General features: G+C 37.8%; 1 pseudogene across 1 annotated transcript in view; it reads left to right on the top strand.

Annotated features, from left to right (window-relative positions):
* LOC309595288 (NAD(P) transhydrogenase, mitochondrial-like) overlaps positions 1-16,009 on the top strand; it is a 50,514-nt pseudogene that overhangs the window by 17,815 nt on the left and 16,690 nt on the right. The window contains exons 2-5 of the transcript in view: positions 4,530-4,719; positions 10,839-10,926; positions 11,986-12,074; positions 14,214-14,399. The product of the transcript in view is annotated as an NAD(P) transhydrogenase, mitochondrial-like (transcript). The remainder of the gene's footprint in view (positions 1-4,529; positions 4,720-10,838; positions 10,927-11,985; positions 12,075-14,213; positions 14,400-16,009) is intronic.

Here is a 16,009-nt window from a genome sequence, read left to right as displayed (position 1 = left end):
GCATTAATTTCTGTTCCTAAGTGAGGCCTTTAATCTCTCACCATACAAATAATGACAACTTATTACTAGGAGAATGAATGCAAATATAGAAAGCAAAATCTACCAAAAAAAAAAAAAAGTCCAAGTTCAACAGTGTGTTGAATTATATGGGAGGCCTACTACATATGAGACAGCTAAAGGAGATTTTAAAACAAAAGAATTGTACAAATGATTTTCAGTAATTTAGAATTATCTGTCTTTTCTTTCCAATGGAAGGATGTAACACTTGGGTGTACAGCAAAGATACATGACTGATGAATGTACTGACCTGCAGAAAGGAGCATGATTGTAACTAATCTTGTACATGTACACTGGCTCACAGTCTTAATGAGGCTGTAAATTTGCTTTAGGGCATGATTCATGATTATTCAAAACTATTTACATTACTAGAAGGTCCCAGGAGCATAAAATTCAGAAGTATTCCCGTGGTTTTGCTTATGGCACCTAAAAAAAAATAATTCATTAACCAACTTCATATGCATCCTAGTTAAAATGATAAAATAAAGGAAATTATCTGAATTCTTCAAATGCAGTGGTAAAGTTTCCCGTAATTATTCTTTCTGCTGTACAAGTGGAGGACTTAAAGTTTACCCTATGCTAACGTTAATTATTCTTAGGCAAGCATTCTACATTAGTATGTGTTATTTTCTATAAGTTCATTCATTGATTTCCTGTCTGTAGTAATACAGAATGTACCTTGGGCCATTTGGTAAAATGTGCTCCGAGGAGGGTCAGGCCTGAAATAGGTATGATTTGCAAGTGAAGACATTATTCATGTGAGCTCATGCGGCTCCAGATTTATGACGGTGCTGTGTTTCATTAGCACAAATTGGAAATGTATCACCAGCTTGGCAAAAGAAATAGAGAGGTGTATAAGGGAATGGAGTAACACTCAGCTCCAGGTCCCATTCTAGCTTGATTACAGCCTGTCCTTAGTATTAGAACTATGTGGTCTGGTTGTTTTTGTGTTGGTTCATGGTGCTGAAGAACTTTTTTTTTTTTTTTTTTTTTTCTCCCTTTGGGGGACAGTTACAGTAGTGAGCTTTGAAATGTATAAAAGTTTAGGCTGAGAATACAGGTGTTCCAATGACTACCAGAGGGGAGAAGTATGAGCCTGAACATATCTGCTTCACAGGCTCGCTCTCAAGCTAAACTCTCCCAATTTTCAGAAAAATCTTAGAGATCTGGATCGTGTTGATTCTAGGGCTGCCAGAGCTTTTACTGCTTTTGCATATATAGAGATAACAAAAAGATGACTTTTTCTTTCCCCCAAAAGTGGCTGTGGGAAGAATTGTATTAACAGAAAGAGCAGGTTTAGAACGCTTTTTATCAATGCAGTCTGTACTGCACAAACTTTTAGAACAGTATTTCACTTTAAGGTAATAGTCATAGTTGCTTGCATGACACTGAAGCAGTGATAGGTCATGCAAGAGATTTGAGGATTCAGCCTCTTCAAATTTTGTATATAACTGAAAATACCATTTCCAATATAAAACTCAAATCTAAATCTCAAAGACCAGATGCTGGTCTGTAGTGCTGTCACAACATCAAAGAATGGAAGTTGATATAGATGACCTATAGAATTGACTACAGGTTGAAGGCTAGTGCTGAAAACCAATTTCTCCTATATTGTGCAACGAGTTTGCAAAGTATTGGAATTTTCTTATGGATAAAAAAAAATTAATGCTGTGCTTATTTCCTTTCTTCCTAGAGTGAATGGACAGGGATTAGAGGGAGATTTTGCTTTACTTTACCTGCTACTCATTAACCAAGCAACTGAGATACTGCAAGTGCATTGTGTATAGTAATTGCTGATAGTGACGAATTACTGTCTTCCTCCCAAAGGACAAGGAAGAGCTATTAATTTGAGGAGTGTATCTGGACCATATTTTCTTTCTTTAACAGTTGGTTGCGTATCTTCCCAGGATTGTAACAAAAAGCTTCTATTTTCTGTAGCGCTTTACGTGTAAAGGTTTTCCTTTCTAAAAAAAAAAAAAAAAAGTATTTTGTTTTAGTTTTATCTTAATGGCCTGAAAATATCATGCACACATGTGCAGGATGGAACTGAGATTTTTCCAGTTAACTTGTTATGACACTTTTCTTTGTAGAATTATAAATACCGGTGGTTATTTCCTTAGTGTCAATTCAAGTTCTTATAGTTGTTCCCAGCTTTGCTCTAATGCCATGTGTATATCTTTTAAGGAAAATGTGCTCTGTACTAAATGGCTTTGTTTAAAGTGTTTCTAATAGAAATGTCCCTGCCACATGTATCTGCTTGGTCTGTGTAATCTCTTGTAGAATGTTTTCTGGCATTGAACTGACAGCGTATGTTTAAGCAAGCATGCTTTAGTTTTTGTATCTGTGCTAGTAATTAATGTATAGCTTAGGGTACCCCAGTTAATTGTGGGGACAACCAAGTTTTAATGAGGTGTATGCAATCAGGCATTTGATTGCGTGTAATATTAAAGAAAAACATTATTTGCAGAAAAAAAACCTTCTGTGAAATGGTGTGGGTATAGGTGTGGTGAGACATTTGGTTCCCTCTTTTAACTGGTCTATTTTGGGGCTAAATATCAGGGTTCCTGTTGAATTGGACAGGAACAGTACTTGGATGAAACTGATTCATCTTTCAAGGCACCTCCCTGGTTCTCTGTGCATACTACTTTAACAGACAGCATTGGGTTTTGACAGTGTTCTGGAGGATCAAGCCATAAAGGTAAATCTAAATAGTTCAGGGAAGCAGTATGTAGTCTTTCTATTGCTTAAATTCTGTTTTGAAAGCAGAGGCAGGATTTGGGTGATACGTAGCCCTCGAACCAGTGCTTAGCACAGGGGGAGCGTAATGCTTAAAAATCCAGCTTCCCTGAAGTCAGTGAAAATCTTCCACTGTCTGCAAGGTATAGTGAGCAAGGAGAATAATAATCTAGGACTTCATCCTTCTGTGGATCATCATATTTAGCATGGATATATGTGTACAATCAGGCATATATATTGATTTATTTCTTTTATAAAAATGTTTATACGCATATATGTACTAAGGGGGAAGAGAGATGTTCCTTAGTCTGCTTCACAAAATGACTTCATTTCTTTATTAACAAAACATGGTTTACTCGCACACAAGCCAGGAAAAAAGTGTCCTTTCCTAATCCTGCAGTTTTGTTATTGGTTTTCCCACCTCATGTGTGAGTGGAATTGAGGTTGTCACCTCATTGTGGTCAGTTCCACACCTTTTTCAGGGTAAACAGCATGCAGACTTGTATAAGCAGCATCTGAGCCAAGGCACTTTTATAAACCAAACTTTAATTTGTTATTGTTTTGGCATCTATGAATGTGTGTGTGAGACCATGTGGGCTGGCTGTGGAAGACACTATAAAAACTAACAGTGGAATGTTCATCTGGAGATGTTCTGTGTTATTTATGAAAACTTGGGGCCCAATCCTGCCACCTTCTCTCACGCTAACCATCCCGCTAAGGTCAGCCAGTGATTATACTTATTTAAGGATGACTTACGCACATAAAAATTTACTGGATTTGATATATGGACAGAATTTTCAAACTTCATGAGGGAATTAGAGAAACTGTGTCTGCAGACATCCATTGGATGTTGAGATGCAATCTGTAACTTCGGAATTAAATAAAAACTAAGTTGATATGAACTAAGGGGGAAAAGTTTTTTGCATTTCGTTGTATCTTTTATTTTATAGGTGTTCACTATAAGGACCTGGTTGTGGGAGTTAACAAAACAAGAAATGTAGAAGGTGAGAAGTGAATTGCAGGGTCTCCTACTGGTGTCCAGTTCTTGGTAAAACAAGGACTAAAAGTGTAAGTGGAACATAAAGCTGACAAAGAAGAAAAATTCTCTGCTGAGCAACACAAAGAAGCCAGAGCAGTAATTAATGTAGTGAAAACTATATTTGGTTCAGATATTGTTTCAATGGTAAGTTTGTCATTTGATGTGAATAATGTAACCATATTTATTCTGAAGACCTGAAGTTTCTTTTCATATTTGTACCACATTAGTTGAATTATCTATAGTATGAAATCATTCAGCAAGCAGATGTGGCTTCATATATTTGCAGTAAATGAATGGATATTTTGTATGCCAGCGCTGTAGACTTCTATTAAATTTCTTTTGCATTAGAGATCTTGTTTTATGTATGTCCCAGACCATTCTGTTAGTGATCTCTTAGCTTGTGTAACCTTTAGCTAGATAAGTCACCTGCCCGACTGGTGGAACTCTGGTCACTTAATGCAAATGAATTTAGTCTACTTTTGTTTACTATTGCTGGTCCTAGAGCCTCAATCCTGTACCAGGCTCTGTTACATCTATACTTATTATAGTGAACATATTGAGAACATAGTAGAGGGCAGCACAAGGGAAAAGATTCTATATGATTATTTAAAGCTGAATCTTAAATTAGACAATACTAGCTTAAATTATTATTTTTATTATGTTAAATTAGACAAGCATGATGTGTTTTGTGTCTGAGGTTAAATGAGGATCTAGGAGTGCACGAAGCAACTTTTGCTCAAGGAAAATGCAACACTTGTCAGCCTTATCTATCCATCTCAGAACCCAATCCTCCGGACAAACTTACTGAATGCAAAGCTACAGTTCTAGCAATGGACCAAGTTGCTCAAGGATATGATGCCCTTAGCATGATGTCCAACATCTGCAGAGTACTACCAGACAATAGCATTAGTGCACTACTGTTATTCCTGCATGCCAGATCATACTGGATTTTTTGTCCTGCTGTGGGCTTTACCACACAGGTAGAACTATCTCAGAAAGGAGACTAGAGTAATGCTGGCAGTTTCCAGAACTTGCTTTCCAGATGGGCACTGGGAGAGGAGGAGCCAGCTGAAATACTGTGTGCATGAAGCAAAACCAGAGCTAGCAAAGGATGGTTTTCCTCACCAGTTGGGGCACCCAGCACAACCCAAAGGAGGGAGTGAAAAAACCTGAATTAACCTAATCTGTCTCACCTAAATGTGATCGTCAGTTTAGAAACTAGAGCAATCTAGGCTTTAGGAATACTCCAGAATACTCCATGTTTTCTGGCTTCTGCTTTACACAAGCAGTCCAAAAGAAATGCTTTTGACCGCTTTACCAAAAGGTTCAATTTTTTTTAGGGCTCATGCATCATGTTTTTTTTTTTTTCTGCTGCTTAAGCATCACTCTTTCTTTTTGTAAAATGCAATAAATGCCCTTTCTAAGAATGATAGCTATTATAGGTATAAAACAAAACTGATTTTAGTAAATCCATTGAGACATATGGTAAGAAATTCCATCGACAGCATGATAAACGTGTCTTATTTGGCATAGCTTTAACATACCACTTTTTATTATTTTTCCATGATAATCTCTCACATAAGTAGGACTGTAATATAAGATTGTTTGCAAAGGAAAGTGTGAACTAATCACAACATGCAAAGAGGATTGTCTTCAGGTTGGAGTGGAACCTATAATACTGTCTTTGAAGTTGCTGTGGTGTTTTTGAGGCCTGGTCCTGGGACAGTATGAGCTGGTTAAAAGAATCCGTTACCCTTCCTAAACTTGCAGCCTCTGACAACTAAAGGTGCTAAATTCTCCCTGCTAGTTTTGAGCTCTGGTTCCCCACGTAACATCACATTGCATTACTGGCAAAACAGTTAAGATCAGTTGTCATTCAGTATAAGACACATTTTGAAACAATTCAGATTTGGAGCTGATTTCAAAACCATTTAGATTTCTATAAGGAACTCGTTTAAAAAAAAAACAAAACCACAAACAACTATTTTAAATACTGAACCAATTATTTATGTACATAGGCTGCATATTGAAATGGTTTAAAATTTGAAATAGTTCATCTCAAGCAGAATGAATTTGGTAAAAATATCACAATAAGTGCTTCATTGAACAAGGCATTTTCCCTGCCACTTGCTGCCTTGCCACTGGTGTTTTATTCAGAAATCATCTGAAAACAGTTTTTCATATCACTGCTTATATCATTGCATTCCACCGTGGAGGTACAGAGTGAATGTAGCCCTCTGTTTTCCATATCATGCTTAACATGCTGTAGCAAAGTAATTTTATGTTTCTTTTCTGCTCTCTGTATATCCAAAAAAGTTAAGTGCTCTTTCACAGCAAGAAGGATGTTTGGGCCCATCCCTGGGCCACTCCTGCTTAGCTGTTAACATCCTATATGCAAAAGAAACAACTCTTTCCTGGGATTTTTATTTCCCCAAAACCTGTCCAGGACTCAGATATCTAAGTGTCTTGAGAATCAGTAAACAATAAGGTTAACTTTTAGTGTTAAATTGTAAAAAACCCTATATTTTTATGCAAGACTTTTTGTTTAAATCTTGAGTAACTTTAAGAATAAGGTACAGCTGGCCTGATGTACTCAGAGGCTAATGCCTTTATCATAGTATGTCTAACAAAAGAGCAATGGGACATGTAGGGAGTTAAGCTGAATCAAACTGTAAGTAGTTTGCTTTCTTTACACCTGAAGAACAGTTCAAACCAAAATTCATGTTGCTTTGTAGGAGACCTGTTTAGCAAAAAGACTTGGCGCTTAGTGCAGTTTGCAGAGCAGCAATTTGTTGTCCCTTCTTTTCCCTACTAGAAATGAACACTAAACTGCTATTGAAGGGAGAGAACTGGTTCACTCTTGGATACCTGTATTCTCATGCTGTTACTCCTTGGAGTGCCCTGTAAGCGTTTGAGGTCACATCAGCTTTCACCCAAACCCTGCCTCAATTCCATTATAACTCTGTGTCATCATGTGCGTGTTTATGCTCTGTGCTATGTACGTGCAGGCTTAGATTTGCCAAGGAGAAAGGAGCTAAGAGAAATTCAGTCTTCTTCACCGTATTCTCCTATTTCCCACTTTACTGTCACAGCGCTGTCACCACTGGTTTCCAGTGAACTTCAGTTTCCAGCATTTCTCTCGATCCTCAGCCTCACATCCTACACTGAGGGAGCTGGAACTATATTGGGGTGCTGTTTTAAGAATGTGGCAGCTAAGGAAAGACCGGGTTAATATCTTGTGTTTTAAGTTTCTGATGTCAAGGTTTCTCACATCACCCCAGTGAGAAACCTCACTCTGGTTCTGATGGAACTAGCTCTAGACAGATGGTGACACCTTTGTGCAAGTACCAACCCTGACTCTGGTTGGCAGGGTCAGCACAATGATGCAAAGCAGTTGTTTTCTGTGACCCCTGTCTACTTGCAGGTGGATGGAAAGAGGTTGCTTTATTATGTGTCCCTCCTGGTTTGGCCCTCGATGCTTTCAGGAAATCATAGGAAATCATCTACTAGTAATTTTTCCCTCTTGGAATAAGATTGACCCAGTAGAGAGATCAATTTCACAGTATTTCTTATTTCCATACCTTCTGAATCCATGTAGTCTATGGACCTTTTAATACACTATTAAATATCTTATAAAATACCAGTGTTCAAATTTCTTCGTCTTCCCTTCTGGCAAGAGTAGTGAGTGGGTCTAGGATGGATTAACTGATCAGTATGGTGGGAGCAAGTGAAAATTAAATGAATGAGAAACTCCTGCTTATGATTAAAAAAAAGACAGATTCTGCTACTGCTTTAGTCCTTCCAGACCCCTTGGACTAAAACTTTTTTGTTATTCTTGCAAGATATAAATTATCAAGGTCTTTTATGTCTTTGAGAGGAAACACAAAGAAGTGCCTAATGAACAAAACTGTTCAGAAGTAAGCAGTTAATTTCAGTATGATCTGAATTAGTGTCTGGCTATCTAAACCGAGATAGTTGGAGATGAATAAACTATCCATTAGCAAACATCATAGCACAGGAAAGGGGTAAGCTTATGGCCCTGTTACTCTCTCAATAGCAAAGAATCCACAGAATAGAAGGAAAAGAGAACTAAAACCTCATATATCTTGGTATCTGGAGAGCTTTGACGTGGCATTTTCATTCCCTGGTGTTTTCAAACCAGACTTTTGTAGTCAGACTAAACTGAAGCATAGCATACAAGCCAGAAATTATCTTCTCATTTTCTGTTTGTATTTGAGAATGAAAAAAGCAAGGTGAGATAAGTTGGTGAGCAGTAAGGTGTGTTGATGAAGACAAGCTGGGAGTTAGCTGACAGCAAGTGGGGATTAGCAATTCTTTTTTCCCCAGAGGAAAGTGATGTTAGTTCAGTGCCATCAGGAGTAACAGTATTGGAGAGCTAGAAAAATCCTTTAACTGTATCACATCTGGGCTGAAGAACAAAATAAAACTTCTAGAGATCTAATAGATGTCTGATGCATTTCTATGCAAACAATAACCTAAATGACAGGATTTCTTGTGATGAATATATATATATATATATAGCCTTCCCACATCTCTAGGGACACAAAACAAGACCTTGTCTTGTATCTGTGGAAAAAAAAATAAATGGTCTGCTTTTCTTTCCAACTTGGTGCAGTTTTTTTATATGACTTCAGTAAGGTTTGAATTGGATCAGATATGAAGAAAGGCCTTCATCCACAGCATAACAGTTTGGTTCAGTAGATTTGCTCCTTCATTTGTATCTCTGTAAGGAAATTATGACTATGACCTCATGCTTCAAATTATCTTTAATAGGAAACATTTCCTACTTACCTATTTCCAAAGCCAAATTATGTTTATGATGGGGATTATGTGTGGTGTTTGCAATTGAAGGAGACTGGACCTCATGGCTTAGATTGGCCCCTTCAGTTGCATCTTATCTTAATAAAAGGGGTATTTTTCTCTTTTGTTGCAGAAGGAGATGAAGCTAAACAAATCACTTTTCATGTAGTCAGCCACAGTGAAGTTAAGGGGGGGAAAAATTACAAGCCATGATAATGTCAGAAGTCAATATTGCTTCTCTTTACAGAACCATAAACAAAATCATGAAACTAGACTCTAAAAGGTCTTGATGACAGTGCTGGTAAACTTAAGCAATCTGGCTACAAAGATGAATGGTATTTTCCTGTTGCACATTCTCTCTCTCTCTGAAGCGATTTAAATCTAATTAACCTCGTGTCAAACTCTGATTTCCCTCCAATGTTCTAACACAGGGCCCTAAATGTTGATTATTTTTTTTTATACCAATGTCTCTTAAAATATTTGTTTTTAACCTTTATCCTTTTATTTGCCTGTAGACCAAAATAAATTATAACCTCAGGATTGTGTGGCTATGATAATGAAGCAGATCATACCCACAGAAAAAAAAAAAGCAGTTTTTTGAGTAATACAGAAAGTATGTGTATACAATGACTATCTTGCCCTGGCTCAACTTAGGTATTAGCAATTCTCATTTTTGCCAGTCTCTCATTTCCTTCCACTGGGTGAAATTTCACTTCAGTGAAGCCAATAGAAATTTTGCCATTAACTTCAGTAGGAAAAATTATCACTCACCATTAGCTACAAAATACTAATATTGTGGAGTTGTATAGGACTTCCCAGAGTAACTGCCTATCTTAACCTGCAGTACTGACAACGGAGCAACTTCTCTGCTATCTGTATCCAAGGAATCAGGAGAGTTGCACTGGATGCACCCTGCTTCAACACTTAGATCACTGATGTTAAACTGGTTTTATATCTGTTACCCTTTTAGGATGAGGAGGATTTTACTCCATGCCCAGCTTAGTTTTATTTTAAACTTTGAAAGACGGAGCAAAAGGTTGTAAGTGAGAAAACGATAATCATGGAAAAACAGTTTTCCAAGTGTTCATTTTTTCTAAGCAAAATCTTGAAGTTGCTTGGCCTTTTGGCCAAATACTATAAAGCACTAAGAAACCCATAGTTAACTGGCCTGAAAATCTTTCTTTAACAAAACAAGCCCAAAACAACGGCAACCCCCTTTCAAATTATGACCTACCTGCAGCACTTTTGAAGAAATCGGTGATTCTTTCCTTAATTTCCCAATAAGTAAAAAACCAAGCAAACAAACAAACAAAAAACAAATCACCCATCCACCAAAAACTCCACAAGTATAAGTATTAATGTTGCTAACAAAAAAGCCCGCTGTAACAAAGATATATTCTTTATTCTAGTGTGGTCCCTATAGCTACAAAATGTTGACACAAGACAGCATTTTAGTGAATATTTTCTGTGCCACCTCCTGTTCTCTGAACAAAGACCAATAAACTGAAAAGACTTTTGAGCAATAGCTTATTGGGAGAGATTAAATTGTACAGGAATGCTTAAGCAGCACATAGCTATGAATGCAGCTTATGTTTTAAACATACTTCCTTTTGAAGGTAACTGAAAGGCTTGCCCTATTTTCCAGTTCAAAGTTTATATAATCAACTTGTTACTTTAGCAAGGGAATCTGTGCTGTTAATTCCTAGAATAGCAATGAACAGCCCTGTGCACTGTCCACATTCTGTGCAAGTGGGATGACAGTCAAGTATAGGCATGTCAGCTGATCCACAGAATTAAAAATAAATAATTCAAATATTGCAGTTGCAAGAAGCACTTTATGCTGTGAGTCACCATGTCTGGTATGCATTCTTTTCCCAGCATTTGTCCTCCATCAAACATTTAATTTTCAAGCCACTGGTATAAACTGGAATGACATTTCAATATATTATTTCAAAATTTATTGCTTTAGGATGTCTGTTATGCTATTGTTGTTATAAGGCTTCTATTAATTATCTAATTAATATGTCTCAAGAGGTTTTGGCTCTGCTTCCGTAATTTATATACTGACATCTGGACTCTAGGGATTGTGATATTTCATGGCGCAGTTTTGGTGTGAATACTTGAATGTTTTCTCATCTGAGGGTGTCACTATCTATGTACAATGTTATCTGTTTACATGTTACAGGTACGAATCGGTAGTGCTGGCATCTAATCCTTTTGGCAGGGATTTTACTGGTCAGATAACAGCAGCAGGACCAGGTTCCCCTGTGAAGGTACAGTTGCTACAACTGATATTTACAGAGTAAAATTTTGCACTGGAAAGCTAGACTACTGGTGTAACAAGGCAGTTCAGCTCTCCCACATGACCCTTCTAAGAGATAACTGATAGTGTTTGATTTCTTGTGATTTTGTTTGGGTTTGCTGGATGGTACTGGCTTAAGACATTTAAGCCACCCTGTAAAAGTTGATTTAACTGCATTTGAACATTTCTGAATGCAGAATTTTCTTGATCAGAACCTTTTAAGACTTCTCCAGGGAGTCAGGATAGGATTGTTCACAGGATGGTCCTAGAAAGGATGTTGTACTAGGTCTGCTTCTGCTTGGCAGGACACTAACATCAAGGACTCCTCCTGTCTGTTCTCGCCTGCCTTAATGCAGTGCAGCCAAGGGCAATTGAAGTTTGTAGGTGAATGTATTACATATGTTTTAGTTCTGCCTTGGGTTTTTCATTTATTTTTGGCAAATGCTCAATCAACTGCAATTACTTTAAGTGTAAAAGTACCTTAAATCATGTCATACCTCAGAAGGACACTCGCTGTTTTTTTTTCTAACGATCTTAGAACAGCTTATTTTCTCATTCTGAGACTCAGCTCTGCCTTCCGATACCCATTTCAGCATACCTGTCAGAATTCATATCTGAGAAGAGCTATAGTAAAGGAAAACATTTGCATAGCTGGACAAATAGGGTTAGCATCCTTTGTTATCAAAGTTTGAGTTAAGGTATATGTCCTGCAGAACGGAAAAAGTGGCCCTAGTCATGTTTTGTTTAACTTAATGTTTTTTGAACTTATTTCTATCTTATTTTCTACATACGGCACCGTCTGTACAGATGACCACCTGCTCTTATAGCCTAAACCAGCTGTTTAACTATGTTGTATTGTCAAGAAAAGATTTTTTTTTTTTTTTTTTTCTTCCCTGAAGTACTTGTAGGTTTTAGCCTCTGATGCTCTTTAAAGTTCAACTGCTTTTGAAGATAAGGCATACTGCAGACACAGCATGTGATGGAATAAGTGAACATAGAATGCACTTTACTATCTTTTTGATCTCTCTAGATGTTGATAATTGGTGGTGGTGTTGCTGGGCTGGCTGCAGCAGGAGCAGCCAAAGCAATGGGAGTTACTGTCAGGGGATTTGATACCAGGTAGATAAGAAAATATGGCTTAGAATCTAGAACACTGCTTAACACTTTATAAAATATTCTGGTTAAAGTTACACTTTCCTTTGTGCTGAAGGATGTTCTTCAAAAACAATCTGCCAGGTTTCTCTGTGTCACAGGCAAAAGAGTCTTAACTTGCAGAATTTTTACTTAATTTATTGCTAATTAACACAAACTTCAAATTACTGCTTTGAGTATTCAGAAAAAGAGAACATAATTAAAAAAAAAAACAAAACAACACAACAAATGCTTCTTCCCTGCTTCCTAGGCCCAACTTGAGCCAAGCATCATCATCTTCCTTCCCTCTTCCTAGTCTCAATTTTCCTCATTTTCCCTGCTTGTTACACTCAGTCCACCCCAATTCCTTTGTGTGGGGTTGTGTGCAACTGTTTCTGACCCACCCCTCACGGCTGCCCCTGCCCCAGCATGGGTCATTCCTGGGACGTGACCCCTCAGGTTTGGAATTACCTTTGGTATGGAATGCCTGCTTCCAAGAGTGTCTCACCAGGTGTCTGTCTCCTTAGCACTCCATGTGTCTTTACATATATCTTCACATCTCCTACCCTAGCAGATACTACTCACATGTGTAAGCAGGGGTGCCATGTGCTGCTCTGGCAGCTTTTGGTGTGTGAGAGGGTGTTTACATGGGTTTCAGAGCCAGCTGGAACTGGATGGCACAGGACAGTTCATGGCTGCCTCCCGCTCAGGTCACCTCCACAGCCCCTGCCACCAAACATTGCAATTTATGCCCACTGCAGCGGTCACACATGAACTGATTAGGCACTTGTGCATGTAATAATTTGGTGTTCAAGGATAAATTAATTGTGTGCTCATGCGTTAACACTGCAATTTATGTCCAGGATGCTGGTGGCTTTCTTTGCGACAAGGGCACATTGCTGGTTCATGGTCAACATGGTGTGCACAAAGACTCCAGGTCTTTTTCTACAAAGCTGCTTTCCAGTCATTAGTCCCAAGCCTGTATTGGTACATGGTGTTATTCCTCCCCAGGTTTTTAGCTGATATTCTGCTATAGATCCTGTATTCCTGCCAGTCAAATTGCTTCATATTCAAATTTTCAAAAACTGAAAAACCAATAATAATGATTTTGGATAGAAAACCCTGTTATGTCATTCAGTCCATTCCTCTGCCAGTGTAATCCATTAATTATAGTCCCTTTTTATTTGAATAGTCAAGTTTGTGTCCCAAGCAACTGAACTTCTGTGGTTCCTCTCACATCCTTTGGGAATCTATTTACTTGTAGTCAGGAAATGCCTTTTTTCCATTTTATTCAGACAGTTCTGTGGATGTGATTGGGCTCTGATTCTATATTGAAGTCTGGGACTGTTCACCTGGCCACCAGCAAAATGAAATGGGAACCTGCACAAGAACAGCTGTTCCTCTGCATGTATGAGACTGAGTTGGCACCTTGGTATTGCAGCAGTGATGAGTAGTACTGCAATTCTAAACATAGGTAGTTAATGAATGTAATAGAATTATTATGGACTAACTGCCTCAATATCTACAGCAAAAAATGAAAGCACTACAAAGCCACTTAGTAACCCATATAGATTAAATATACTTTAACCCACAACAGAGAAAATGTGCTATTTAACTGCTGCGGAACTTACTGTAAGTGGTTTATCCAAGGGAACAGCAACTCTCATTACTTAAGAAGGCAGGTAGGTTTTTTCTAATGAAGTTATTAAATCGTATGCTTAAACATGTGTTAGGGACAGACTCTTTGAGCAGTGACTACTTAGCAAAACCAGCCTTTTTTTAGATTGGACAAAGTAACTTCAGTTTTTCTTTAGTAAAATAAACACCCAGGTAAGTATTTTCGCATGTATGAAACTAATTTTAGTGATCAGGATTTTTTTTTTTAATTTTTGTTTGAAATAAAGTTCAGAAGCTGCTGAGGTAAAGCTGATAAATAAGTTGGCACAGCCTGATTTGCCCAGTGCTTATTAAAAGCTGACTCTTGTCCCTTTTCTTTTAACATCTAGTTATGGTGAGAGAGTCTGTTGACTACTGTTGTCTTGCCTCTGTTAACAAAGCAATGATTGTTTTTATAAAAATAGAAAAAAATATAATCCTGTATCTGCCATCTCCATTATTTTTGCTTGGGCCTCCAGCACTGGAACAGCTTAAATTCCTTGGAGCAGAATCTCTAGAAGGAGATAACTGCTGAAACAGGAAAGGGTGTTAGAGGCTATGCAAAAGAAATGTCCTAAGAATATATTGAAACAAACCTGATATTATTTGCCAAACAGTGTGAAGTGGATATTGATATTAGTACAGCTCTTATTCCAGGTAAGATACTACTCATAACTATTGCAGAGCCTAAACATATGTCCTTATTAGTATAGCATGCTTAGTGAAATATGCTTGTATCTAGATATGTAGTAAAAACTATTAATGAGTAAAGGCTTCAGGATTAGGTTTTATTTCATTTTTATTCAGTGGTTTACAGTATTTCCTTCTCTTTGCTAACGATTTCCTAGTAATTTTCAATTCAGACTCAATGTGAATTAATATTTTATATTTACTTCTGAAAGCACTCATGTGTATTACATACCTCCCCATTTACCCTCTTTATTTCTAGTAAGAATTATTAAACTTGTTGGTTTGCTTTCTTAAACATGAAATCGGGGAAGAAATCTACAATTCTAATCATTAAGAGTATGATGGAGTCAATGAAAGAATGATCAGTAATTATGGAGCTGCGGCTGGAGGTAAAGTAGAAATCACTCATCCTGCAGAACTTTACATTTGTAAGGTGTGTAGACTATACATCAGCATTTAGAAATAATTGATGTGCGGAGAAAATACAAATAATGTCAGTGTTGCTCTAACAAATGAAAAAGTAATAGATGTTATAGTAATAAAGACTGTCTTTCCTTGAAGCCACTGCAAGTCTGTCATGGAATTCTTACCAATGTGTTGTGGGGTAATAAAGCAGTCTCTTTCATAAGTAATGAAACCGCAAATTGGAATACTATCCAGACACCATTCCATCTTTGAATGTTTTATGCGTAGTGACTTTTATAAGTGTGGTAACATAATGTTTAACAATGATATCCATAAATGCCCTTAAAATCATCCCTAGAGCTTTATTAACAAGTATTTTGAGTGTCCAGTTCCAAATATAGAAAGAGAGAAAAAATCAATTTAGATATTTGTTTAATTTCAATATTAAAAAAGTATTCTGTGTCACTATTTTACAATATGAATGGTAGATTTTAACAGATTGCCATTCAGAGGATTACTATTTTTAGATGAAGACTAAGTTCAGGTGTGATCTGGAAAAGAAAAGTCATGTAGTATATAATGGTAAAATGATATAAAGGTGCAATTATTTGTCTGCTGCCAGAACACACAGAATCGTAGAATGGTTTGGGTTGGAAAGGGACCTTAAAGATCATCTGGTTCCAACCCCTCTGCCATGGGCGGAGACACCTTCCACTAGACCAGGCTGCTCAAAGCGCCATCCAACCTGGCCTTGAAAACTTCCAGGGAGGGGCCATCCACAACTTCTCTGGGCAACCTGTTCCAGTGCCTCACCACCCTCATGGTAAAGAACTTCTTCCTCGTATCTAATCTAAATCTTCCCTCTTTCAGTTTAAAGCCATTACCCCTTGTACTATCACTATGCTCCCTTGTAAAAAGTCCATCTCCAGCTTTCTTGTAGGCCCCCTTCAGGTACTGGAAGGCTGCTATAAGGTCTCCCTGGAGCCTACTCTTCTCCAAGGCTGAACAACCCCAACTCTCTCAGCCTGTCCTCACAGGAGAGGTGCTCCAGCCCACTGATCATCTTTGTGGCCCTCCTCTAGACTTGCTCCAACACGTCCATGTCTGTCTTATGTTGGGGGCCCCAGAGCTGAACACAGTACTCCAGGTGGGGCGTCACAAGAGCAGAGTAG

Source organism: Platalea leucorodia, assembly GCF_965183815.1.
Source record: "Platalea leucorodia genome assembly, chromosome: 9".
Taxonomy (NCBI): domain Eukaryota; kingdom Metazoa; phylum Chordata; class Aves; order Pelecaniformes; family Threskiornithidae; genus Platalea; species Platalea leucorodia.
This window is presented reverse-complemented; position numbering and strand designations above follow the sequence as displayed.